The following is a 25612-nucleotide window of genomic DNA, read 5'->3' as shown; positions in this document are numbered from 1 at the left end:
TTCTGTGTCGTGACCAAAATTGCTCAAGAATTTTCTTTCTTTTTTTTTTTTTTAAATTTTTTTTAATGTTATATATTTTTAAGAGAGAGAGAGAGACACAGAGAGCTTGAGCAGAGGAAGGCAGAGAGAGAGAGAGGGAGACACAGAATCTGAAGCAGGCTTCAGGCTCTGAGCTGTCAGCACAGAGCCTGACGCGGGGCTCGAACTCACGAACGGTGAAGTCGTGACCTGAGCTGAAGTCGGATGCTTAACCGACTGAGCCACCCAGGCACGCCGAGGAGATTTTCTTCTTAATGACTCACTTTTGGTCTGAAATTTATTACAGTTGGTAAGTAGGGTTCAGAGACATAAAGACTTCAATTCTCAGGTCCTATCCCACTCTGCCTATTTAGCAGTAAGTACTAGACCTTATATAGTAAATACCAAAAACATTGGGTTAAAAGAAAAAACCAAAATCAGTTGAAGAGTATGCACGCGTACTTTGTTAATAAACTCCTCTTAAAAATTATATGCGTAGGAGCTCTCATGCTATATAATTATACATTATAATTTCATTCCATAATTTTAAGCACTCAAAGCAGAACCGTTGTTTTAAAGGTTTCTTTTTTTTAAAGTTTATTATTTATTTTGAGAGAGAGTGAGAGAGAACGTGCGCACGCGTGAGGAAGGGGCAGAGGGAAAGGGAGAGAGAGAATCTCAAGCAGACCCCACACTTTCATCATGGAGCCCAATGCAAAATTCGAACCCGCGAACTGTGAGGTCATGACCCGAGTGGACACCAAGAGTTGGGTGCTCCATTGACTGAGCCACCCACACGCCCCAAAGCAGAACCGTTCTGAGAATCAAAATCCTTTGGCAAATGTAAACCTTAGAATTCTTACAAATAGATACATGGCCTCTTTGCCGTAGTTGACCTTGAATGACAAGATTGTCACCAGGAATGAGGTTTCTCTCTTTGCGTCTGTCCCGCAAGCATGAAAATAATCCTCACTGACCCGCTGTTTTGCGAGGCTGGACACTTGCCGAGAATAGCTGACGACGCAAGAAGAGAAGCAGCTGTGCACGGGGAGCCGAAGCGGGGCGGCCGTGAGCAGGATGGGCGTTAAGGAATGCTGGGAAGACACACCCGCGTACCACTCGAAATGGTTTGGCAGGGCAGCAAAATGCTAGGGAGCAGCAGTAACGGACTGGGCGTTTTCCCAGAAGTCTTCAGAGAACCCAGTGGCACTTCACAAATGGTCACCCTGCCATATGCGTGGGGCATCATGACGGTTTCTAGCAGGTGGCTCTGCTTGCACGGGTGACGCATCAGGAGACTGTGGTGCCCTGTAGACCAAGGATCTTTTTCATACCAGGGCGCTTGAGCTGATGCTGTATATTGGGAGGGAGCTTCAGGTTTTCTGATAAACATAAATTATGTTTCGTTAAGACGGGGTTTTGTTTTGAGGTGGAAAATACCTGTAAGAGGACAAGGAGAGCCGGTGGGTATAATGTTTTATTGTGAATATGAGATGTACGTAAAAGAGTGCAATGACACACACAAGTACAGTTCAAGGAATACTGGTGAAACACGTTGCATGTAAGCTTTTTTGGGAGGGCACAGAGAGAGATGCTTTAAAAGGTTTTTTGACAGTTTCCTTTGGACTGGCTAGGAGAAAAATCGAAGAATGGGGCAAAGGATATTTGTTGCCGATGGGCTGTTGATACCATAGATTTTGATGCTGGTTTTTCATTTAAAAAGCCCCAATTAGTAGTATCTTTGAGATTGGCTAAGTTTACTTTTTTTTTTGAGAGAGAGTATGTGTGAGCAGGGGAGAGGGGCGTGGGGGGGGGGGGTGGGAGACAATCTTTTTTTTTTTTTTTTTAATGTTTATGTATTTATTTTGAGAGAGTGGGCATGTTAGTGGGGGAGGGGCAGAGACAAAGAATCAATCCCAAGCAGGCTCCACGCTATCAGCGAGGAGCCCGACGCAGGGCTCGATCCCACAAATCGTGAGACCGTGACCCGAGCCAGAATCGAATCAGATGCTTAACCGCTTGAGCCACCCAGGCACCGTGAGAGAGAGTGAATCTTCAGGCTCCACACTCTGCAAGGAGCGTGATGTGTGGGGCTGGATCCCACGACCCTGGCGGGGATCATGACCTGAAATCAACAGTTGGACGTTCAACCGACTGAACCACCCAGGTGCCCCTAAATGTACATTTTTATCGTAAGCATTCATGGATAGTAAAACAGCAAACCAGTGGAGAAAATAAACTGAAAGATGGTTGGCCGCGCATCCGAAACCACAGGAGTCGGGAGTTGGCATAGTCCTAAAACTCCCCTAGTAGGGGAGTTACATTGGAAAATGTAAGGGAATGCATCTAGAACAAAAAAGAGTCCATGTTAAACGTAAAAGATACTGGGCTCCAAACTTCTTGTTGGTATTTTAGGATAGGATGATTCAGACTATTTCTAGTGGGGTCTGGGGCTGATGTGCTGCTACCTTTTGTAGCCAATGACAGCCAGGAAGTGCTGGGCAGTTCCAGCACAGGGATAAAGAAAACATTTCAAGATCGTACACTTTAAGAAAAACAAAGTTTAACTTTCAATTGAAGTATATACATGACATCCAATGTCGTGTTAGTTTCAGGTGCATACCGTAGTGATTTGACAGTTGTAGACGTTACACTGTGGTCACCACAGTGAGTGTACTTACCATCTGTCACCATACAGTGTTATCACAATATTATTGACTAGGTCCTCTGTGCTGTACTTTTCATCCTCATGACTTATTTATCTTATAACTAGGGGAGTGTACCTCTGCATCCCCTTTTCCTGTTTGCCCATCCCCATCCCCTCCTTCTCTCTGGTCGCGATCAGATTGTTCTCTGGATTTGAGTCTGTTTCTGGTTTTGTTTGTTTGTTCACGTGCTTTGTTTTTTAGATCCCACATATAAGTGAAATCACACAGTATTTGCCTGTCTCTGTCCGACTTATTTCGCTCCGTGTAATGCCATCAAGGTCCATCCATGTTGTCACAAAATTTCATTCTGTCACAAAAGATTTCATTCTTTGTTTATGGCTGGCTTATATACCATTGGATATATATACACCACATCTCCTTTATCAGTTTATCTGTCTATGGACACTTAGATTGCTTCCATTTCTTGGCTATTGTAAATAATGCTGTAATAAACGTAAAGGCGAATATGTCTTTTCTTTTTTATAAATTTTTTTAACGTTTATTCATTTTTGAGAGACACAGAGAGACAGAGCGTGAATGGGGGAAGGGCAGAGAGAGAGGGAGACACAGAATCCGAAGCAGGATCCAGGCTCCGAGCTGTCAGCCCAGAGCCCGACGTGGGGCTCGATCTCACGAACCATGAGATCGTGGCCTCAGCCGAAGTCGGACGCTTAACCAACTGGGCCACCCAGGAGCCCCTGAATATATCTTTTTGAATTTGTGTTTTCATTTTCTTTGCGTAAATACCCAGAGTGAAATTATGAGATCGTATAGTAATTCTATTTTTAATTTTTGAGGAATGCCCATACTGTTTTCCACAGAGGCTGCACCAAATTACTTTACCACCAGCAGTCGCTCAGGGGTTCCCTTCTCTCTGCATCCATGCCGGCATTTCTTGTTTATTGCATTTTTGATGATGGCCATTCTGACTGGTATGAGATGATATCTCATTGTGGTTTTGATTTGCATCTCCCTGATGATTAGTGATGTTGAGCATCTTTTCATGTGTCTGTCTGTTGGCCATCTGTATGTCTTCTTTGGAAAAAGTGTATTCAGGTCCTCTGCCCATATTTTAATCAGATTTTTTTTGGGGGGGGGTGTTGAGTTGTAGGAGTTATTTATGTATTTTGGATATTAACACTTTATTGGATATATTATTTACAAGCGTATTCTCCCATTCCATATGTTGCCTTTTTGTTTCCTTGATTGTGCAAAAGCCTTTTATGTTGATGTAGTCCCAATATATTATTTTTGCTTTTTGTTGACCTTATTCGAGGAGATAGATCCAAAAAAATATCGTTAAGACCAATGGGCAAGAGAAAAAAAAAAAGACTAATGTGCAAGAGATTACTGCCTGTGTTTTCTTTTAGGAGCTTTATGGTTTCAGGTCTGACGTTTAGGTCTTCAATTCATTTTGAGTTTATTTTTATGTATGGTATCAGATAGTTATCCAATCCCATTCTATTGTGTGTGGCTCTCCAGTTTTCCCATAAAAGAGAGCGTTTTTCTCAATCTGTATTCTTCCCTCCTTTGTTGTAGATTAATTAACCATACAAGCATGGGTTCATTTCTGGGCTCTCCGTCCTTTTCTATTGATTTATGTATTTATTTTTGTGCCAGTACCATACTGTTTTGACCACTGTAGCTTACGATAGTATAGTTTGAAATGTGGGGCTGTGACACCTTCAGTTTTGTTCTTGTTTCTCAAGATTGCTTGGCTATATGGGGTCTTTTGTGGTTTGATACAAATTGTAGGGTTCTTTGTCCCAATTCTGTGAAAAATGCTTTCGGTATTTTGATAGGGGCTGCAGTCTGTAGACTGCTTTGGGTAATATGGACATTTAAAAAATACTGATTCTTCCCATTTATGAGCATTGTATATCTTTCCATTTATTTGTGGCATCGTCAGTTTCTTTCATCAGTGTCTTCTAGTTTTCAGGGTACAGGTCTTTCACTCCCTTGGTTAAATCTGTTTCTGAGTATTTTATTCTTTCAGATAAAACTGCTAGTGGGATTGTTTTCTTGATTTCTCTTTCCGCTAGTTCATTATTAGTGTCTAGGAATGCAACAGATCTCTATATATTAATTTTGTATTTTGCAACTTACTGAATTTATTTATTATTTCTAGTAGTTTTTTGGTGGAGTTTTTAGGTTTTCTATATGGTACTATTGCATCTACAAATAACAAGTGTTTTACTTCTTTCTTACCATTTTGGATGTTTTTTTAATTTCTTTTTCTTGTCTTGATTGCCATGGCAAGGACTTCTAGTATTGTGTTGAATAAAGTGGCAAGAGTGGACATTACATCCTTGTGTTGTTCTTGATCTTAGAGGAAAAGCTTTCAGCTTTTTACCACTGAGTATAACGTTAGCTCTGGGTTTGTCATATATGGCCTTTATTGTATCAAGATATGATTCCTCTATCCTCTGTACCCACTTTATTGGGAGTTTTTATCATGAGTGATTGTTGAATTTCGTCAAATGTTTTTTCTGCATCTATTGAGATGATCATGTGATTTTTATCATTCCTTTTGTTAATGTGGTGTATCACAGTGATTTATGAATATTGAACTATCCTTGCATACCTGGAATAAATTTTACTTGATCATGGTGAGTGATCTTTTTAATGTATTGTTGAATTCGGTTTGCTAATATTTCGTTAAGGATTTTTGCATCTATGTTCATTAAGGATATTGACCTGTAATTTTCCTATTTTGTAGTGTCTTGGTTGGTTTTGGTATCAGGGTAATGCTGGCCTCATAGAATGAATTTGGAAACATTGTTTTCTCTTTATTTTTTGGGAATAGGTTGAGAAGGATTGGTAACTCTTAAAAAAAATTTTTTTTTTAATGTTTATTTTTGAGAGAGAGAGAGACAGAGCACGTGCGGGGGAGGAGCAGAGAGAGAGGTTGACACAGAATCTGAAACAGGCTCCAGGCTCTGAGCTGTCAGCACAGAGCCCGACCCGGGGCCTGAACTCAACAAACCATAAGATCATGACCTGAGCTGAAGCCAGACACTCAACTGACTGAGCCACCCAGGCGCCCCGGAATAGGTAACTATTTAAATGTTTGGTAGAATTCACCAGTGAAGGCATCTGGTCTTGGAGTTTTATTTGTTGGGAGTTTTTTGATTGCTCATTCAATTTTATACTAGCAACTGATTGGGGCGCCTGGGTGGCTCAGTCAGTTAAGCGGCCGACTTTGGCTCAGGTCATGATCTTGCAGTTAGTGAGTTTGAGCCCTGTGTTGGACTCTGTGCTGACAGCTCAGAGCCTGGAGCCTCCTTCAGATTCTGTGTCTCCCGCCTCTTTCTACCCCTCCCCTGCTCACGCTCTGTCTCTCTGTCTTTTAATAATAAATAAACATTAAAAAAAATTTATACTAGTAATTGATCTGTTCAGATTTTCTATTTTTTTCCTGGTTTAGTCTTGGAAGATTGTATGTTTCTAGGAATTTATCCATTTCTTCTAGATTGTCCAGTTTGGTGTATAATTTTTTGCAGTAGTCTCCTAATCCTTTGTATATCTGTGGTCTCAGTTGTAACTTCTCTTTCATTTCTGATTTTAAGTGAGTTCTCCCATTTTCTTGATGAATCTGGCTAAAGGTTTGTCAGTTTTGTTTATCTTTTCAAAGAACCAGCTCTTAATCTCATTGATCTCTTCTATTAGTTTTTTGTTGTTGTTGTTTTTAGTTTCTACTTTGTTTCTTTCTTCTCTAATCTTTATTATTTCCTTCTTTATACTAATTTTGGGCTTTGTTCTTCTTTTTCTAGTTCGTTTAGGTATAAGGTTAGATTGTTTATTTGAGATTAGTCTTGTTTCTTGAGGTAGACCTGTATTGTTACAAACCTTCCTCTTAGAATTGCTTTTGCTGCAATCCCAAAGATGTTGAAATATTGTGTTTCCATTTCCATTTTTCTCCAGGTATTTTTTTATTTTGTCATGGATTTTTTGGTTGACTCATTAGTTGTTTAGTGGCATTATTTTTTCTAGGTTTTTTTCTACTATTGTTTTTTCGAGTTTTTTTCTTGTAACTAATTTCTAGTTTCATATTGTTGTTGTCAGAAAAGAGATACTAAACCATGAGGAGAAATTAAAATGAAATAAGACTCTTCAGTATTGAAAGATGAAGCCGTGATTAAAAATAAAACAGGGGCGCCTGGGTGGCTCAGTCCGTTGAGTGTCCGACATCGGCTCAGGTCATGATCTCACAGCTCATGAGTTTAAGCCCCGCATCGGACTCTGTGCTGATGGCTCGGAGCCTGGAGCCCGTTTTGGATTCTGTGCCTCCCTCTCTCTCTGCCCCAACCCACTCGCATTCTGTCTCTGTCTCTCTCAAAAATAAATAAACATTAAAAAATATTTTAAAAAATCAAAATAAATACAACAAAACAAAACGTAGGCTAAATGTTTAGATTTCTTTTTTGTTTTTTAATGTTTGTTTATTCTGAGAGAGAGAGAGAGTGAGGGAGCAGGGGAGGGGCAGAGAGTGAGAGGGAGGAAGAGAGAGAATCCCAAGCAGGCTCTGTACTATTAGGATAGAGCCCTGCACAGGGTTTAATCCCAAGAACTGTGAGATTATGATCTGAGCCAGAATCAAGAGTTGGACACTTAACTGACCAAGCCACCCAGGTGTCCCTAGACTACTTCTTCTTCTTCTTCTTTGTCTTGTCTTTTCTTTTTTCTTTTCGTTTCTCTCCTCTTCTCTTCCTTTCTTTGCTTTGCTTTGCTTTGCTTTTTTCTAATCTTATTTTATTTATTTTTCAGTAAGCCCTATACCTAACATGGGGCCTGATTGAACTCACGACCCCAAGATCAAGTATCACATGCTTCTATGGAAGGAGCCCGTCAAGGTGCCCATATTTAGACTTCTTTATCAGACCCTGAAGAACTGAGCAAAAGATAGCTGTTAATGCTTGAGGGGAAAGTGTCTGATAAAAGAAAGTAACTTCAGTTGTGCTAGTTGTGCCGTTGTCATTCACTTGACCTTTCCACAAGAGAGGAGAGGGGGCATGTGTTATTATTCACATTTGACAGACAGACGAGAAAACAGCTCTGAGTGAGAAAGTGACTTGGCTAGGAGCACCTGGGTGGCTCAGTCGGTTAAGCTTCCGACTTCGGCTCAGGTCATGATCTCATGGTCCGTGAGTTCGAGCCCCACGTTGGGCTCTGTGCTGACAGCTCAGAGCCTGGAGCCTGCTTCACATTCTGTCTCCCTGTCTCTCTGACCCTCCCCCATTCATGCTGTCTCTCTCTGTCTCAAAAATAAATAAACATTAAAAAAAATTAAAAAAAAAAAAAAAAACCTTAAAAAAAAAAAAAGAAAGTGACTTGGCTAAGCTGATACTCTAAAGGGTCAGGAGCAAATCCACCTCCGACTCAGGTCCTGGGTTCTTGTCCCTGCTTGGTGTTTAGAAAACTCAGAAGGATCAGTAGGTTCTGTGGACCGAGTCTCTCTGGTGACGTAAAGTGTGATGGCAAAGCGTAGGTACTGAAGGAGACCTGTAAAATGTGAATCCTATTAAGATGTTAAAGGGCAGGCCTGAAGCTGCGGTAGTAAGCGTAACTTTGAAGAGTTGAGATCATAAGGAGCAATGTGTCATCTCATGGCTCCCCTTGTTAGTGGCTGAGGGTTTATTGACTTGATCGGACATAAAGTTTCCTCATTGTCATTTGTACTGTGCTGTAACGTAAAATTAGCTTTTGCCTTTGTGTGTGTGTGTGTATGTGTGTGTGTGTGTATGTGTGTGTGTGTGTGAGTGTGTGTGTGTGATGTGTGTGTGTGCGCACGTGCATCAGAGAGAGATGGCCTCTCGTAGGGCAAAACGCAGAAGGGCCCAGAAGATCAGTCTTGTGTGAAAACAGGCCTGCAGGTAACATGGTGGGTGATTGCACATTGTCCATGCCCTGGGTTAATGCCAGAATTTTCAGACGCATATGATGCATATTTAAAGATTATGGGACCATCTGTGTCTCTTCAGACGCCTGGTGAGAATCCCAGGCGTTCCAAACAAGGGTCAGCACGGTAGGTGAACCCCAGCTAACGTCAGCTTGTAGTCACCTGTCCCTGAATAGAGACTCTAGGAGCCGTATCCGAGTCCGGAGGAATTCACAAATTAGGCAGGTTTAATGTGAGAACAGATCCTCCTAGTATTTTAGAGGCCCTGTAGTAACATCTGTGTTTATTTTTTTAATATTCTATTTATATTTAAGAGACAGAGAGACAGAGACAGAGCGTGAGCGGGGAAGGGGCAGAGAGAAAGGGAGATGCAGAATCGGAAGCAGGCCCCAGGCTCCGAGCCGTCAGCACAGAGCCCGACGGGTGGCTCGAACCCGCAAACTGAGAGATCATGACCTGAACGGAAGTCGGACACTCAACCGACTGAACCACCCAGGCGCCCCACCAAGGTTGAGTATTTTATACAGGAAATATATGTGGATGTTTGTATAAGGTGCTCAGTGGAGTATTTCACCTTTTGGCATTTGTATGGTATCTTTTGAATTAACTCTAGCACAGGGATTAGCTGACTATGGCCTATGGGCCCAGTCTGGCCCACGGCCTGTTTTTACATGGCCCTTGAGCTAAGACTGGGTTTTGTATACATGCAAAAGAGTGGTTAAAAATTTTTTTAAAGAAAAATATATCATTACTTGTGAAAATTATATAAAATTCAGATTTCAGTGTCCATAAACGTTTTATTGGATCACAGCCATATTCATTTGTTTGCGTATTGCCTATAGCTCCTTCTGTGCTAGTCAAACAGAATTGACTCGCTGTGACAGAGACCATATGGCCTGCAAAGCCTAGACTTTTTACTGGATATCCCTGCTATTGCAAAATAATATTAATTTCTGAAATTAAGGTTCTCCCTTTTTTTGCCGTGACTTTTAAAAAAACAGTAATGTTTTGGAACACAGAATCATTTGATTTTTATTAAATGAAAGGGCCAACATTTTTTTCAGGCAAGTGAATCTCTTACTTTATAAGACAGTGGAAAATAGAGCCCACAGAGCCACAACCTTTTACCAAACACAAAGTGTTTCTATTAAGTATCTATCTCAGCGCCTGGGTGGCTCAGTCGGTCAAGTGTCTGACTTCAGCCCAGGTCACGATCTCATGACATTTGTGAGTTCGAGCCCCGCATCGGGCTCTGTGCTGACAGCTCAGAACCTGGAGCCTGCTTCAGATTCTGTGTCTCCCTCTCTCTCTGCCTCTCCCAACTCACACTCTGTCTGTCTCTCAAAAATAAATGAATATTAAAAAAAAAAAAAAAAGTATCTATCTCAATAGCCAAGGGCTCATTCTTTTGGATATAGTTTTCCTCTGGGCCTGCCCGCACCTTGTCTGCAGATGGGTTCACCAACTGTTCCTCTGATTCCTTTATGCTCAAGAGATTTTTCTCCTCCCCTGGAATCTGGGCTGGCCCTCACTTTGACCAACAGAATGTGATGAACGCGGTGCCTTGTGACTTCAAGACACAGGCCTTTAGAAGCCCCGCAGCTTCTGTTTGGCCCTCCTAACAACCTGCCACCAAGTCAAAGAGGCTTGAGCTGGACTAGGAGAAGGGACCTGGTGGAAAAGGAAAGACCCAGTCCAGCTGACAGACACCCCGGGGACTCAGAGGTAAGAGCGGGTCACCTTGGAAAGCTCAGACTGTATGGAAACACTTCATGCCTGAGCCCCTACTCAGATTCTGGACCCTTGTAAAATTGTGAACCGAATAAGATGGGGGTTGTTGAAGCCGCTGAGTTTTGGAGTATCCTGTTACGCAGTATTATCTAGGTGAAACAGTTTGAGATGTACGGGACTTTTTACCAGGAAAAACAAAAAGAGATATCCGTTAATATAGGGCGTTAATAAACTGTAGTTACATACGTTGCAGTGGTGTGCTTGACTTCCTCGTACATGTGGTTCATCTGAAAAATCAAGTCGTTATTTTTATGATTAAAGAAGTGTGTGCATGCTCGGGGCTCCTGGCCGGCTCAGTCTGTAGACCATGCAACTCTTGGTCTCCGGGTTGTGAGTCCAAGGCCAATGTTGAGCATGGAGCCTGCTGAAAGGAAAGAAAGGAAGGAAGGAAGGAAGGAAGGAAAGAAGGGAAAATAATACATGCTTATTAGAGAAAACTTAGAAAAAGGAAATTCTATGGTTTTTTTTTTTTTTTGCATTTATTTATTTTGAGAGAGACAGAGAGACAGCGTGAGTGGGGGAGGGGCAGAGAGAGAGGGAGACAGAGAACCCCAAGCAGGCTCCATGCTGTCAGCGCAGAGCCCGACACAGGGCTCCATCCCAGGAAGCTGCGATGTCATGTCCTGAGCCAAAACCAAGAGTCGGACCCCTAACCCAACTGAGCCCCATCCAGGTTTCCTAGATAAAGAAAATTCTAAAGCCCAGTGTTTAAATTGCTCACAATTCCACCATCTAGGCTAGAGGCTCATTGTTAGTTCCAGCCTTTTCTTTACAAACAGTCTTATTTTGTTACGTTATAAATATGTATCGTTTTGTACTCTGCTTTAGTTTTGTAATATTATACCATCATGAAATATATTTCACAAGCATGATTTTGAATGACCACAGCGTCTTATTTAAGTGGACGGTAAAAAATTCACATAATTAAAATCCAAGTACCTGGTCCTCATTTTCCATTTTTAGGTTTGCTAGTTAGAGAATTTTTTCAAAAGCGAACCTTTTTTTAATTTTTTTATTTAATTTTTATTTTAGAGAGAGGGAGAGAGCACAAACTGGGGGGAGGAGGGGGGAGAGGGAGAGAGCACAAACTGGGGAGAGGAGCAGAGGGAGAGAGAGAGAGAGAGAGAGAGAGAGAGAGAATGAGAGAATCTTAAGCAGGCTGTACGCTCAGCATGGAGCCCCACATGGGGCTCGATCCCACAACTCTGGGATCATGACTTGAGCTGAAATCAAGAGTCGGACGCCCAACTGACTGAGCCACCCAGGCACTTCTGAAAAGCAACCCATTTTTTAAAAACTGCTTTGTTGAGCTGTAATTCACATGTAATACAAATGTACAATGTAAAATCCATTTGAAGTGTACAATTCAGTGTTTCTTAGTAGTCTTACAGGCTTCTGTAACCATTGTCACAATCTGATTTTAGAACATTTTCATCCCCTCTAAAAGAAACCAAACCTCCCGTCCCTTCCAGCCCCTACCCCCAGCGCTAGGCAACCACAAATCTACTTCCTGCCTCTGTCGATTTGTGTGTGATCGCTTGTGACTGGCTTCTTTCACTTAGCATAATGTTTTCAAGGTTCATCTATGTTGCAGCATGTGGCATCGCTTCCTTCCTGTTGATTGTTGAGTAATATTCTGTTGTATGGACGGACCATGGTGTCTTTGTGCATTCATCAGTTGATGTCTATTTGGGTTGTTTAGACTTTTTGGGTTATTATGAATAATGCTGTGTGGACATATGTTTTCATTTCTCTTGGGTGTATCCGAGGAGCAAAATCTTTGGGTCCTACGGTAACTCTCTGTCTAACACGCCAAGGGGTTGCCAGACATTTTTCCAAAGCAGTTGTATCCCTTTGCTTATCAGCACGGATGTATCAGGTCTCTGGTTTCACTACGTACTTGCTCATGCTTCCTAACGTCTTAGGGATTTACAGCTGTCCTAGTGGAGGGCAGTGGTATTTCACTGTGGTTTTCATTCTCATTTCCCTCATGGCTAATGATGTTGAGCCTCTTTTCATGTGCTTATTGGCCACATTCATCTCTCTCTCTCTCTCTCTCTTTTTTTTTACAGAATTACTCATTTTTGAGAGAGAGAAAGAAAACACAAGTGGAGGGGGACAGAGAGAGAAAGGTAGAGAAACAATCCCAAGCAGGCTCTACACTGTCAGCCCAGAGCCCGATGCGTGGCTTGAACTCAGGAACCGTGAGATCATGACCTGAGCCGAAGTCAGACACTTAACCAACTGAGCCACCCGGGTGCCCCTGCATCTTTTTTTGAAGAAGTGTGTCTTTTTTTGGAGCAATATATTTTGTCCATTTTTAAATTGGGTTATTTGTCTTTAGTATTGAGTTGTAAAAATTCTTCCAGATAGAAGACCGTTATGAGAGATGTAATTTGCAAATCTCATCTCCCATGTGGTGGGTTTCTCTCCCTTTCTTGATAGCATTGTTTGCAGCATTAACATTTTCAGTTTTGACCTAGTCTGCCAGTTTATCTTTTTTTTTTTTTTTTTTTGTGGTTGTTGCTTCTGTCTTTGATGTCATACAATTACCTAAACCAAGATCACAAAGCTTTTAGAGAATTTGTAAAGACGTTATTTTACTCCACAGCTAGTACTGCTAGGTATTTTATTTGTTCATTTTAAATTGTAAACCCTTCTGGGACAATACATATAGTGCACATTCATTTTAATAGCTGCATAATATTCCGTGCTATAAATATGCCTTAACGTATTCAACCATTATCTATTGATGGGGAAAAAGTCTTATTTCCAGTTTTTTGGGTTTGCCCCAAACAAGACTGCAAAAGTCCTTGTACATTTATTATTTTGTTTCTGGCGCCTTTGTTCCTGCAGAATACATTGCCTAGGATGGAATGGGCAGCTTTCTTCAAAATCTAAGTAGCTGAGATTTGTTCTGTATCGGAACGTGGATACTCTCGGCAGCCGATTAGGAAAAAAGATTATGAATCTACTGTAAGCGAACTTTTCATCACGGTAAATTCATTTCAGAGAGCAGGGTTGCCCTCATGATTCTTTGCTTTTTCAAAAGCTTGTTTTCTTTAGGGTGGGAGAAGACTGCTTCCCATACAGCAACAGAGTAACAGAAATACAGAAAGGTTTGGAAATAGCCACCAAGAAAAGTATGCCAGTGAGCCCTACCTTCCATTTGGATTTATTGTTTGTGGGGTTTTTTGGCCATGTGTTGCTGAAACAGAATTTAGGGACCTCATAAAGATACACACACACCCAGGGTATGTCGGGTGTAAACTTATGGGATCCCTCTGGGGAGCCTGTGCTGGCTCTTTGCTGAGGTCTGGTTAACGCATATTTAATTTCTTGTGTATTACTGAAAAGGGGATTGGCAGGGCTAAAAGTCATGCACCTGATATTTTTAGGCCATTGTGACAGAATAGAGACATGTAAAAAATAAAAGTCAAACAATTAAAAGTGAATGTAATTTTTGTTATGTTTTATTCATACTGGTTTAAAAGGAGCGAGAAAGGGAAACTTCTTGGGGCTTTAACTGATGTGCTGGCTCCTAACATAATTAAATGGTCGGCTTTTCATTTAGAAGAACCAGAGTGGCAGGGAATGTTCTAGTATTTTTAGATTCTTTTTCTCTAGAGCCCTAATGGCCTATCATGTTGACTCTTCATTGGAACACACTTGCCTCTTTGTAATAAACCTTCAGATTGTTGCTGTTATTTAGACTTTGGTAGGGGGCTACTTTAGTGTCTTGGTGGCTGGTTAAGATGCTAAGTTATATCTTAGGGTTTTGGGTTTTTTTAATGTTTATTTATTTATTTTGAAAGAGAGAGCGAGCGTGCATGCATGCACACCACACTAGCAGGGTAAGGGCAGAGAGTGGGGCCGGTGGGGGGGGGGGGGGGTGTTGGAGGAGAGAGAATCCCAAGCAGGCTCCACACTGTCAGCACAGAGCCTGACATGGGGCTGGATCTCCCGGATCAAGAGATCATGACCTGAGCTGAAATCGAGAGTCAGACAGTCAACCGACTGAGCCACCTAGGTGCCCCCATCTTAGTGTTATTTTAAAAATGTATGTGATGGTTTTAGGCTCTGTTACTGATTGGTTTGAGTTTAACCAAGCAAATGGCCAAGTAGGAAACTGTCAACCAGGGGTGCTTTTGAAGGCTTTTGTTTTTCTTTTACTATTAATGGAAACTTTAAAATATTTCAAGAGCAGAGAGAATAGTGTACTGAACCCCCATGAACCTCTGACTCATCTTCAACGTTTTATCATCTCGGAGCCGATTCTGTCTCATTGTTCTGCTCAGCCCAAATGGCAGCCACCAGTCACCTGCGGCTGCTCCCAGTTGAGGTGTGAACCACATCCTCCCCGACGGTTTGCAAGTTCTCTCCCTCCCGGGAGCTCTTAATTCTTCCCCGACCCTCCCGGGTAAGCACAAAACTTCCCCCTTCCCCACCCCTCATCCTCCTCTCCATAAGCTTGTTTGTTTCCTTTGTAACACTTGCACGACTTGTAGTTTTTTAATTATTTGACTTGCCTGGTAAGTTTCAGTCTGACTCCCTACGGTAACAGAATCTCCAGGAGGACCCTGGGGGGGGGGGGGGGACGGGAATCGGTGACTCCCCCGTAGTGATTCTGAGGTGATTCCCTTGTGAGCACACACACCGTGGCAGGAATGCTCAACCCAGGTGGACCTAACCCCTCTCTCACAAAGCATGTATGTTGTAATCACCTTTACTATCTTGATGTGAAACTCAGAGATTATAGAAATTATCTATACACATAATTTTAAGAAATGAATGGAATGGCCTAACTATAACAGCAAAGAAAGTATAAGGAATTTGTAATAAAATTACGTGTTTTTGCCCCCCCCCCCCCCCCCCGCCTGTTTCTAGTATTGGCAGTGTGGTTTGTATTAAACTAACCCTTTCTGCTAGATAGTCTTAAACTCTGGTTTATGTCTTTTTAACACATACGAACAGTAGTAACAGTCCTGAACTGCTTGGTCCCTCGGTCACTTTCAGGTCTCTGCTAAGAATTACCAGAGTCTGGCTCGAGTCCCTTACACAACAGCAGCCCCCCCCCCCCCCCCCCCCCCCCCCCAACCAGCACTTACCATCCCTCTTAACTCAGCCTTTCCCCACGCATAGCACTGGGTACCACCTGACATTCTCTGTATTTTTTTCATTGCCTATTTCCTCCCACTAAGACGCTCCACGAAGGCAAGGGAATTTTCTCTTGAAAACCCTCAGCACCTACCACAATGGGCGGAATGCAGCAGGCGTTCGGGAGAGGTTCTGAAGCAAGTGAATCCTTCGTGCTCTCTCTTGTGCTATGATCCTTCAGCAAGAAGGGCTTATGAGGAGCTGGATTTTGAGCTACTCTCCAAAACGGCTCCCTCATTGGCACATCCTTGAGACGAGGCATTCCCTCTATTTAGTCTTTTACCCTTGTTCTGCCATATTGGACAGTTGCTTGTAGAGGGAGGTGGTGTACCAGATGAAGAGAGTCATCACCTGCAACGTACTTGCTCGTGTCACATTCAGCTTTTTAGGGTGCCCCTCTCGATCCGAGATGGCGAGCTGAGAGGTGATCAGGTTGTCAGGTTGATTCTGACTCAGGATGGACAAGGACTTGACGTCTTGGGGGGTCACATTGCTGGTTGGCATCAAGACATCACTAATGGAAAGTTCTGTCGGTCCCAGTTCCTAAAATAAGGGATGCAGTCTTTATTTGCCATTTAGGGGAACTTGGTAGACTTTTATGAAGTAGAAGAAACTTTGCGAAATGAAAGCACATGTTATCTGGGAATAATATTATGGGATAATAACTTTTGAAAAATCCTGTACATTGAACGCTAAGAGGAGACCTAAAGAGGAGAGGCATGAGGAGGAGGAGACGAATTGCCAGCTGCCATTCTAGAACATGGAGATGGCATTGGGGGACGGGGGTGGTGGCTGTGAGATGGCAATAGTTTGTTCATTTGCCTGTGAATGGTACCTGGGAGATACTGACCAGCATCCCAAAGAATTTAAGTAATAGATCATGTACAGTGGGTTCTGTTACTTCACCAAAGTGTAAACCCGTTTCCTTTTTTCCAAGTCAGGAAATACAAAAGAAATAGCGTGAGAGGATGGTGACCGAGGTTTAATGAGGCTTGAACGTTTCCTGGCCTTGTTTCCCTCCTCCGAACACTCTGTGGAGTGGACATGACAGCCAGCTTGGGGACTGGTAGTTCCTGTGTCATAAGAAATGTGTCACACTGATCATTTAAGGAAACCATCTTGCTTGTTAAGGAGATTCTTTTCCTTACTTACAATGCCTTGTGTACTGGCCCTTCTTATTTGCTGTTTTTTCTCAACAGTGCTGTAAGAGTTAAAGCAAAGGTAATAATACTACCTCGTAATGGTGGCTATAATAGAATAATCCCATTTGCTTGCTACTTTTCTCCACTGTTGTGTTAATACAAACGTTGTTTTCCCATACTCAGTCAATATGCCAATCAATACTGTATGAACAATAAGCAATGTAAATGGTAAGAACGAAGGACCAGAAAGATGTCACATAACCAATGATGACCGCCCTGAGCTCTGTTCTCTGAAGGCAATTAATTAAGTTCTCTTTGATTAATGGTTACCTTAGCTACCTTCTACCTGCCTATGAAAAGTATAATTGGTAACTTCTTAATAAAACGACACTGGTTGGGAATGCAAGCTGGTGCAGCCACTCTGGAAAACAGTATGGAGGTTCCTCAAAAAACTAAAAATCGAACTACCCTACGACCCAGCAATTGCACTACTAGACATTTATCCACGGGATACAGGTGCGCTGTTTCGAAGGGACACATGCACCCCCATGTTTATAGCAGCACTATGAACAATAGCCAAAGTATGGAAAGAATGGTTGGATGGATGGATGGATGGATGGATGGATGGATAAAGAAGATGTGGTATATATGTACAATGGAGTATTACTCGGCAATCAAAAAGAATGAAATCTTGCCATTTACAGCTACGTGGATGGACCTGGAGGGTATTATGCTAAGTGCAATTAGTCAGTCAGAGAAAGACAAAAATCATATGACTTCAGTCATATGAGGACTTTAAGAGACAAAACAGATGAACATAAGGGAAGGGAAGCAAAAATAATATAAAAACAGGGAGGGGGCCAAAACAGAAGAAACTCATAAATATGGAGAACAAACTGAAGGTTAAGGGAGGGGTTGTGGGAGGGGGGATGGGCTAAATGGGTCAGGGGCACTAAGGAGTCTACTCCTGAAATCATTGTTGCACTCTATGCTAATTTGGATGCAAATTTTAAAAAATTAAAAAAAAAAAAAGACACTGGTTAGTAGCCCAGTAGCCCAAATAAATGTTTTTAATGTTCTAAGGAATGTACACTTATAAAATTCCATTTTCAGAAGATCTTTTCATGGGTCATCAGCTGAGACCAAGAGTAAAGAGCTGCACCTCGCTTAGAAACTACTGGAGTAAAGTGCGTACGCAATAAATACTTACTGCATGCATACCTGGGTGGTGGAAGGAACGAACTTTGGTCGGTGAAAACCAATGATCTCCCCTTTTTTTGTTCCCACGTGTCTTCCTCTCTCCCTCTCCGAGTACTGTAGCATGATTCTTAGGAGTAGAGGTGTCTGATAAGCATGGAAATAGTGCTTTTGAAGGCAGGGTTCACCAAAAGAAAGTGACCAAAGACGAAAGGGATTGTTCGCAAGTAGCATCTGTGTCAACAGATGGGAAGACTAGTCAATGTGTCTGTCATCAATACCTGCCACGTGCAAGTCCGCGTCCAAGGGTCTACCAGTTGCTCTAAGTCTAAGAAATTAAGGAAAGTGGAGGTCTGTGTCCCTGTGGTTAAATATTTCGTGGCCAGCATCACGGGCTAGGTGTGACACCATAATTAGGTGGCAGATGAAAAGCAAAGGTTCCATGTATGGGCAAGAGGGTGGGGTAAAGAGGCCGTGCTTGCACAGCACATTCCTGCAGAAAATAAGTTGGTCTTTCAGTTGGTGAAACGACTCTTCATTTGGCTGTAATATTCCTCCGGGAGGGCTTCGTGAATTCAATAAAACAAAGCTCCAGAAAAACCTATTCTGTTTGAGGGAATATATAATTAACCCATAGAAATTAGTGCCATCCAGTATATTACTGAGGAAAAAAAAAAGGATTAAATACCGGTATGAATAAAAATAGTGTCTGTTATTGTTCTCTCTGGGATAAAATTACCAGGACTGCCAATCGTGCTGCTTGAGGGTCTGGTTTGTTATTGGCTGGGTTGGGAACAGCGCTTTCTGTCTCGCTGTTACATAATGATCCGTAGTCAGGTGAATAGCGGGATTCTTCCCTCCCCACCCCCCCCAACTTTTGCCAGATGGGCCGGCTTTGAGCCGCTACAGTTACAGAAAAGGCAGTTATGGTTGTGTTGGAGTTACGTCTGGTGTATGTTAAAATGCTGTTAGAATAATTTTTGTACCTTTCAAAATTCCTTTCTGCACGTTGCACACCATCCCGTCTGGAAGCTAGACCTGCGGAGCTGAGCCCAGGACACGTGGTTCTAGTCCGAGGTCTACCTTTGACTGCGGTGGTTAATTAATAAACGTCGATCGCATTTTCCTGCATTAAATTGCGAACAAACAAAAAAGCGTAACACCCAGTTCCTGCCTGTAAGGAATCGGTTCAGTGGGAGGGTCACCCACGCAAACACAATGGTCACGTGTGACGGACGGTTTTGCAGCATCAGGGAAGGAACCCACACCACCCCTGGTGGGGCGCAGCGGGGCGTGGCCTCCCTGGGGCTCAGGGGACTCTCGGGGCCTTCAGGCCAGAGGCATAAGTCCTAATCGCACAAGTCCTAGTACCCAGGTGTGTTCAGAGGAGTCAGGGCTCCTCCACAGGCAGCCCTGCACGGGGAAGCAGGGGCGAGGCTGCAGGAATGAGATCTCTGGATCTCGGTTTCTGCCCCTGAAGATGGGGCTGTGCCGACACCACAAGACTGCTAAGGAACTCGCTCGTTGTCTTGAAGACTTGCACAAGGCCGCTGCCGGGAAGAAAAACGGAACTTTCATTTGCCTTCACCCATCTAGGGTTCGTTGGCCAAGGCCCTATAAATTAGACTGACAAAAGACAGATTAACAGGAAAAAAACAAACACAAGCTTATTAACATGCAGTTACAGTTAACAGTCACAGCCACAGTTATAAGTACCCAGTGATAAGTAGCAAAGGAATGGTTAGAATTTGGGTCCACACACCTAGTTTAGGGGAGAAAGGGAGGGAGAGAGGGGACTTTTGGAAAGGCACATGGCATTTTGGAAAGATCAGCGGGCCCTTGGGAGAATCAATGGGAGACGAGATAGTTTGTGACAAAGCCTGGGTGTGGTGCTGAGTTCTCTCTGAGAAGAGAAGGTCTGAGTTGCTCTGGGGGAGCAGAATTGAGTTCTGCTTTGGGGCAGGTACGGGATTTCCAGAACTCAGATGCCTTCAGTTCAGAAGAATTTGTATGCGTCACTGGTATATTTTGGGGTGGGACATGCTAATCCTTTTTTGCTGCTCCTTGATCAATAACCTATTAACCTGCCAGCCCCCCCTTTGGGGGGGACATTCTAATTCAAGGTTGGCATGACTCATGATTGAGTTATCAGACTCTTCTGTTTCTCTTTGTGTAGTGTCAGTTGGTCTTTATCTCTGTCTTGTGCAGGCTGCCGTCTTGCTTTCTGCCCGTTCTTAATCTGTCCTTCTGGAATTTATCTCTGCCGCCATCTCCTCTGGACAAGTGTTCATTTCTGTTTCCCCTGGCCCTTCCCCAGTTCCCACACGCTTGGCTGGATTTGTCCCTGAAACGTCTCAGGTGCACCTTTGACGGACGTGCCTGGTATCTTCAAGCATTTGTATTAGTGTGAAACGTGCATGAGTAAGAAACTGATGCAAACATGTACTTAAGGCTAAACCACCGTGGATAAGGAATCTCTTCATCCATTTTTCTAATTCCCTGGAAGCAGTGCAGAGGTGTAAACCGGTTTCCTGTTCAGATAGATTCCCTACGTTGGAGTCTGTGCTTTCAGCCCCATCCCTCCCTGAGAGGCTCTTTGGGACAGCCAGCAGGGGCTTGGTGCTCCCAGTGCTCCTGCTGATGTATTATTCATGGTGTAATGAGATTCAAGGTGTTAGATGGCTAGGTTCCTTGGTCTTTATCCTTAAGAGAAAAAGAATGACAAGGAGTCTTTTTGGAGGAAGAACCTTTGCTTTTCGTTGGTTTTTGTTGTTAGAGAATGTATGCAAAACATAGCTGTATATTTTTATAATAATTTTGATTCCACTGAAACCTTGGGTGCCAAAAGAGATTATTTCCTATTAACATGTTATTAGTTATTTTGATAATTTATTCTTCCTAGTGGGTACTTGTCCAAACATTTTTTTGTTTAATGGTAACAGGCCTGCCTACTTCCTGAAAGAACAACAGCTTCTTTACATTCAGCTAGAAAAGTATTCTTGGAGGAAAGTCCTAGACTGTCTGTGTGTGTGTGTGTGTGTGTGTGTGTGTGTGTGTGTGTGTGGACATGTAGATTCTAACTAAGTCTGGACATTAAGGCAATTCAAAGTGAGAACTGTCTCTTCTCAGTAACCCTTTTCCAAGCCTCAACTTCAGTGACATTTCCTCAAAAAGACCCGCCGCACTGGCCCCTCAGCTCTGACTGTACCCTGTGTAACTGCTCACATCCGCTGTAACTATTCACACAGCCTTCAAGCTTCGAGGGGCCTGGGCGATCTCATTTCCTGCCGTGCCTCCCACTGTGCCCACACTCTGGCTGCCACCTTCCAGCCAGACGCCCTGATCCCTGAGCATGTGGTGGTGAAAATTAAAGGAGATGGTTGAGGTGAAAGCCTTAGAACAGTGGCTGACCATAGTAAGTCATCAACATCCATCATCAATGTGCTGTCTCCATCCAGAGGAGACCAGTAGTTAAGGTTCATCAGATCTTTCCTCCCTTCTTTCTTTGCATTTTAATTCAAATTTCTTTCTGTGAATTGTTTATTGCCAAGGACGTTAAGTAAATAGTTTCGAATTCACCAGTTTGACGGTATTTCAGATAAATATATATCTTTTTAAAGGCTTTTTCTATTTTAAGTAATCTCTACACCCAACATGGGGCTCGAACTCACAACCCCAAGGTCAAGAGTCAACATGCTGTACCGACTGAGCCAGCCAGGCACCCCTAGACGAATATATTTTTATTTTGTGTATGTGTATAAATACCTATATGTATTCTGTATACGCATACCTATGTATATATAAAATGTTTTCCCCAGCTCTTCTCTAAGAAATTTCCGGAAACACTGGTATTCACCACCGCGTCTGGTTGGGTCCCGGAACAGTCATTGCTGCTGGATGCCCGGAGTGGTCGCGCTGGTCCGACGCTTCCTTCTCTGGTTTCTCTTCCCCCCCCCCCAGGTCTGTTCATTTCAGGAGCTTTGTGCTCACTGCATCTATGACAATATTTGCCATCAGTTTCCAGTGTCACACTTACATTAGAAGCCAATCAACTGGTTTCCCTTTTTCTTCCTTCCTTCCTTCCTTCCTTCCTTCCTTCCTTCCTTCCTTCCTTCTTTCTTTCTTTCTTTCTTTCTTTCTTTCTTTCTTTCTTTCTTTCTTTCTTTCTTTCTTTCTTCCAGTTAGAGGTTGGAACTATGCTACCATCCCTGGCAAGACTTTTTGGTCTCTTTTCCACCAGAAGCCAGCCCTGCTCTGAACTCAGGTGGAGACACATCTGTAACCAGACCCGTCCTTCCTCCTGCCCCTTTTCCTAGCTTAGTTTCCATTCAGACAGGTGGGGGTTTTTCAGTTATGCATATGACTCTCTCCTTCCCTCGTTTTTGATCTCCAACCTCTCCTGTTTTCCATTTTATGCCTTCTCTTTGTATACCAAAAAATCTCCCCTGGTTATAGTTGAAAAACATGTAGTTAGCACCTGTGACACTTAACCATCAAAGAGTTTTGGAACCATATGTTTTGAAGTAAAATGAGGCTTTCATAGAGTGTCCTTAGTCTCCAGAGCTCTTGAAAGCTCCATGGAGATGTTAAATGGTCTTTCTCTTTAGTTACACGTACTTTCCCTAAACCAAATGTACACTGATAATTTTCTATATGATAACAGTGTATTATCACCTAGCAGCAAAAGAATGGCTATTGAAACCAGGAGTGTTTTACTGAGAAAAAAGCATATTAAGTAGATAATAGAATTTACAGAAGCCAGACAGGAAGATATATTCCCAAAGTTTGCTATTAGGTTATTTCATTTGCTTGTTTTAACAAAAACAGCCCCAACTATGTTTTGCCTCAAGCACTAGGCTTCCAGAGAAGTAAATACGTCATATAATTTCCATTACTGTTTTCTTTAGCAGAATCTTTTGACTTTTATTTTGTTATTATTATTTTAGCTTATTATTTATTTTCAGAGAGAGAGTGGGAGGGGCAGAGGGGAAAGAGAGAGAGAGAGAGAGAGAGAGGAAGAGAATCCCAAGCAGGCTCCACACTGTCAGTGCAGAGCACTATGCGGGGCTGGGACCCACGGACTGTGAGATAACGACCTGAGCCCAAATCAAGAGTCGGACGCTCAACCAGCTGAGCCACCCAGGCGCCCTGGTTTTTGCTTAATGTCTTGTATTGATGACAGAATGGGTATTGCAAAGGAGAGTATTCTCTGCATTGAAACACATGTAACAGTATTTCATTTACATACGGGTCATATAGAATTTTGTGGACTAGCTTAGAAAACCAACTTCTGTTTAGAACATTGAATTTTAGAGAAAACATATTCTGAGTTGGAAGCTGCCATATTTGTCAGCCAACAAAGGACTTTCACTTTGAACCTTATTGAAATGTGATCTGGAAGCTTCTAGTTCAACCAACATAGTGAAAGAAGAAAACCATTTTGCTAATTAGCCAGCAAAGGCCCTGGTTTTGCTTTGAAATCAACCTGTTGTCTTTTAGTTAGCGATAGTTGGTGATGAAAACACCTACTGAGAAACTTTTGGAGAATCTTTAAAAATTTTAATGAGTATAAATTTCAATACCCCAAATTAATCTTTAATTTTAAAGACCAATTAAAAAATATTACATATAAGTCCACCGAAAACTTTAGGATTTTTCATGGCTAAGACTCATATCAGTCATGAAACCGTGACCTACTTGTAAATAATTTTGAAGGGGTTTAAATACTGGTATTCAGAGTTGTTTTTTTTTCCAAATGATCTTTTTACAGGTATTAGTCTGGGGGGAAAGTGGTCTGAAAAAACACATTTCCTAGTTAAGAAATACAAGTCAAGGATTCACTTTCCAAGAGAATTTCAATTTTATAACCTCCCACATTAATGTTCTGGTGTGTGAAAACATGTGTCCATGGAATATTAACAGGAAAGATTTCATTTGTTAGGTGTTAATTGTTTTTATGACCATTCATTTTATAAACGATCCTTTGTTGAAGAATGATTAAAGCCACATAGATGTGACTTTCTCACTGTAAACTTTTGGGTGAAAGCCAGCACATTTGAAGCCAAGGAGTTCATAGTGGCATCTTAAGGTATTTGCTACCATAATTGTAATTTGGTATTCCATGAAATAATCATGCAGTACTTGAGGAGCAGTATGCTGTATTCGAGTACATATATCAAAATTTGCTGGTTACTTTTTTTCCTGTATGAGAAATTAAATTAGGACTATTTAATGGAATGTAATTGAACCCTGGTTATTTTAATTTCCTTGCTACTTGATCAAAATCTTGCTCTCTTTTTTTTTTTAACGTTTATTTATTTTTGAGACAGAGAGAGAGACAGAGCTTGAACGGGGGAGGGGCAGAGAGAGAGGGAGACACAGCATCCAAAGGAGGCTCCAGGCTATGAGCCATCAGCCCAGAGCCCGACGTGGGGCTCGAACTCACGGACCGCGAGATCATGACCTGAGCTGAAGTCGGACGCTTAACCGACTGAGCCACCCAGGCGCCCCAAAATCTTGCTCTCTTAAGCGTCATGTGAAACCATTAGTATCCAGTCTTACATGGTAAAATAAGGTGTTTTTATGAAAGGTATCTGTGCCAGTCAATATATTATAATTTTTACAAATAAAAGCCTATGGGTTAGAAACATGAGGGGTTTTTTTTCATTGTATTTGGTATAATTATTAATATGGTCAATGAATTTTGCTTAAAAGTACGTTTTACTACTGAAGTAGTGAGTGGATTCACCTGCCCTTTTTATTCATGGCCCACAGAATGGCTTCAGCTAATGACTTTTTTTTTTAATTTTTTTTAATGTTTATTTATTTTTGAGAGAGACAGAGACAGAGCATGAGCAGGGGAGGGGCAGAGAGAGAGGGAGACACAGAATCCGAAGCAGGCTCCAGGTTCTGAGCCATCAGCACAGATCCCGATGCGGGGCTCGAACCCACGAGCTGTGAGATCATGACCTGATATGAAGTCGGACGCCCAACTGACCGAGCCACCCAGGCGCCTCACTAATGACTTAACTTTCTTGCAGAGGTGTGAACATTGGTTGTTCTGATGCTATGCTGGCTCATTAGTCTTAATTAGCACAGGATTATTAAAACTTTTTACAAATGTAATGCAAAAATGTCTATTTGAGAAGCAGAGGGGTAGGGTTTATCAAATGCAGGCAACTGCTTGAAAAGCTGGGTTTCAGATAGGGCCTGCAGAGAAGGAGGTGCCCAAAAACAGTACGGGGAGTGCTTAGGTACATAGGAAGAACCACAGGCGGGGTCTGTGTGGGCCGAAGCAAGCGTTTGACGATAAGCCAGTTGTAAGATGTTGACAGAATGGCTGTGCTCGCCTTTGGGTTTGGAGCTACCTTCTGAGTAGAATTTTAGAGCTGCTCGATGGTTTTCCCTAAGTATTAGATTGTATCTTTTTGGACTGATCCCTTTTCAAAACAGATTTCCTAATTTCATTCCTTCCTGCTGCTTTTCTTTGGCAAATTGGGAAAAGACCTTGAAAGGTCCTGGCTTTTTCTTGTGACTTTTGTGTATATGTCGTTTCCTCCCCCCAGCCCCTCCCCTTTAGTTTAAACGGCCAACATAAAAACTATGGTAGATAATTAGGAAGGAATGCAATATATTTTAAAGTCATAGTCTCAACATTTTTCAAATGTTTATTTTGAATTCATGGTGGAAGAATTGTATAA

General features: G+C 42.3%; 1 protein-coding gene and 1 long non-coding RNA gene across 6 annotated transcripts in view; one reads left to right on the top strand and one right to left on the bottom strand.

The window, feature by feature from the left end:
* PIP4K2A (phosphatidylinositol-5-phosphate 4-kinase type 2 alpha) overlaps nt 1-25612 on the top strand; it is a 186814-nt gene that overhangs the window by 31806 nt on the left and 129396 nt on the right. The window lies entirely within an intron of this gene.
* On the bottom strand, nt 1470-19093 carry LOC132674210 (uncharacterized). 4 transcript variants are annotated; one of them, XR_013556942.2, is made up of 4 exons: nt 18899-19093; nt 15668-16116; nt 10603-11504; nt 1470-2143 (listed from the first exon to the last, which is right to left on the bottom strand). It is a non-coding gene; the product is annotated as an uncharacterized LOC132674210 (long non-coding RNA). The 4 variants fall into 4 exon arrangements; XR_013556943.1 differs by lacking the exon at nt 1470-2143 and adding an exon at nt 17937-18146 and having other exon boundaries at nt 9613-11504; XR_013556941.2 differs by lacking the exon at nt 10603-11504.

Source organism: Panthera onca, chromosome B4, assembly GCF_046562875.1.
Source record: "Panthera onca isolate mPanOnc1 chromosome B4, mPanOnc1 haplotype 2, whole genome shotgun sequence".
In the NCBI taxonomy this organism is placed as follows: Eukaryota; Metazoa; Chordata; class Mammalia; order Carnivora; family Felidae; genus Panthera; species Panthera onca.
Note: the sequence above shows the minus strand (reverse complement) of the source record. Positions and strands in the feature narration are given on the sequence as shown.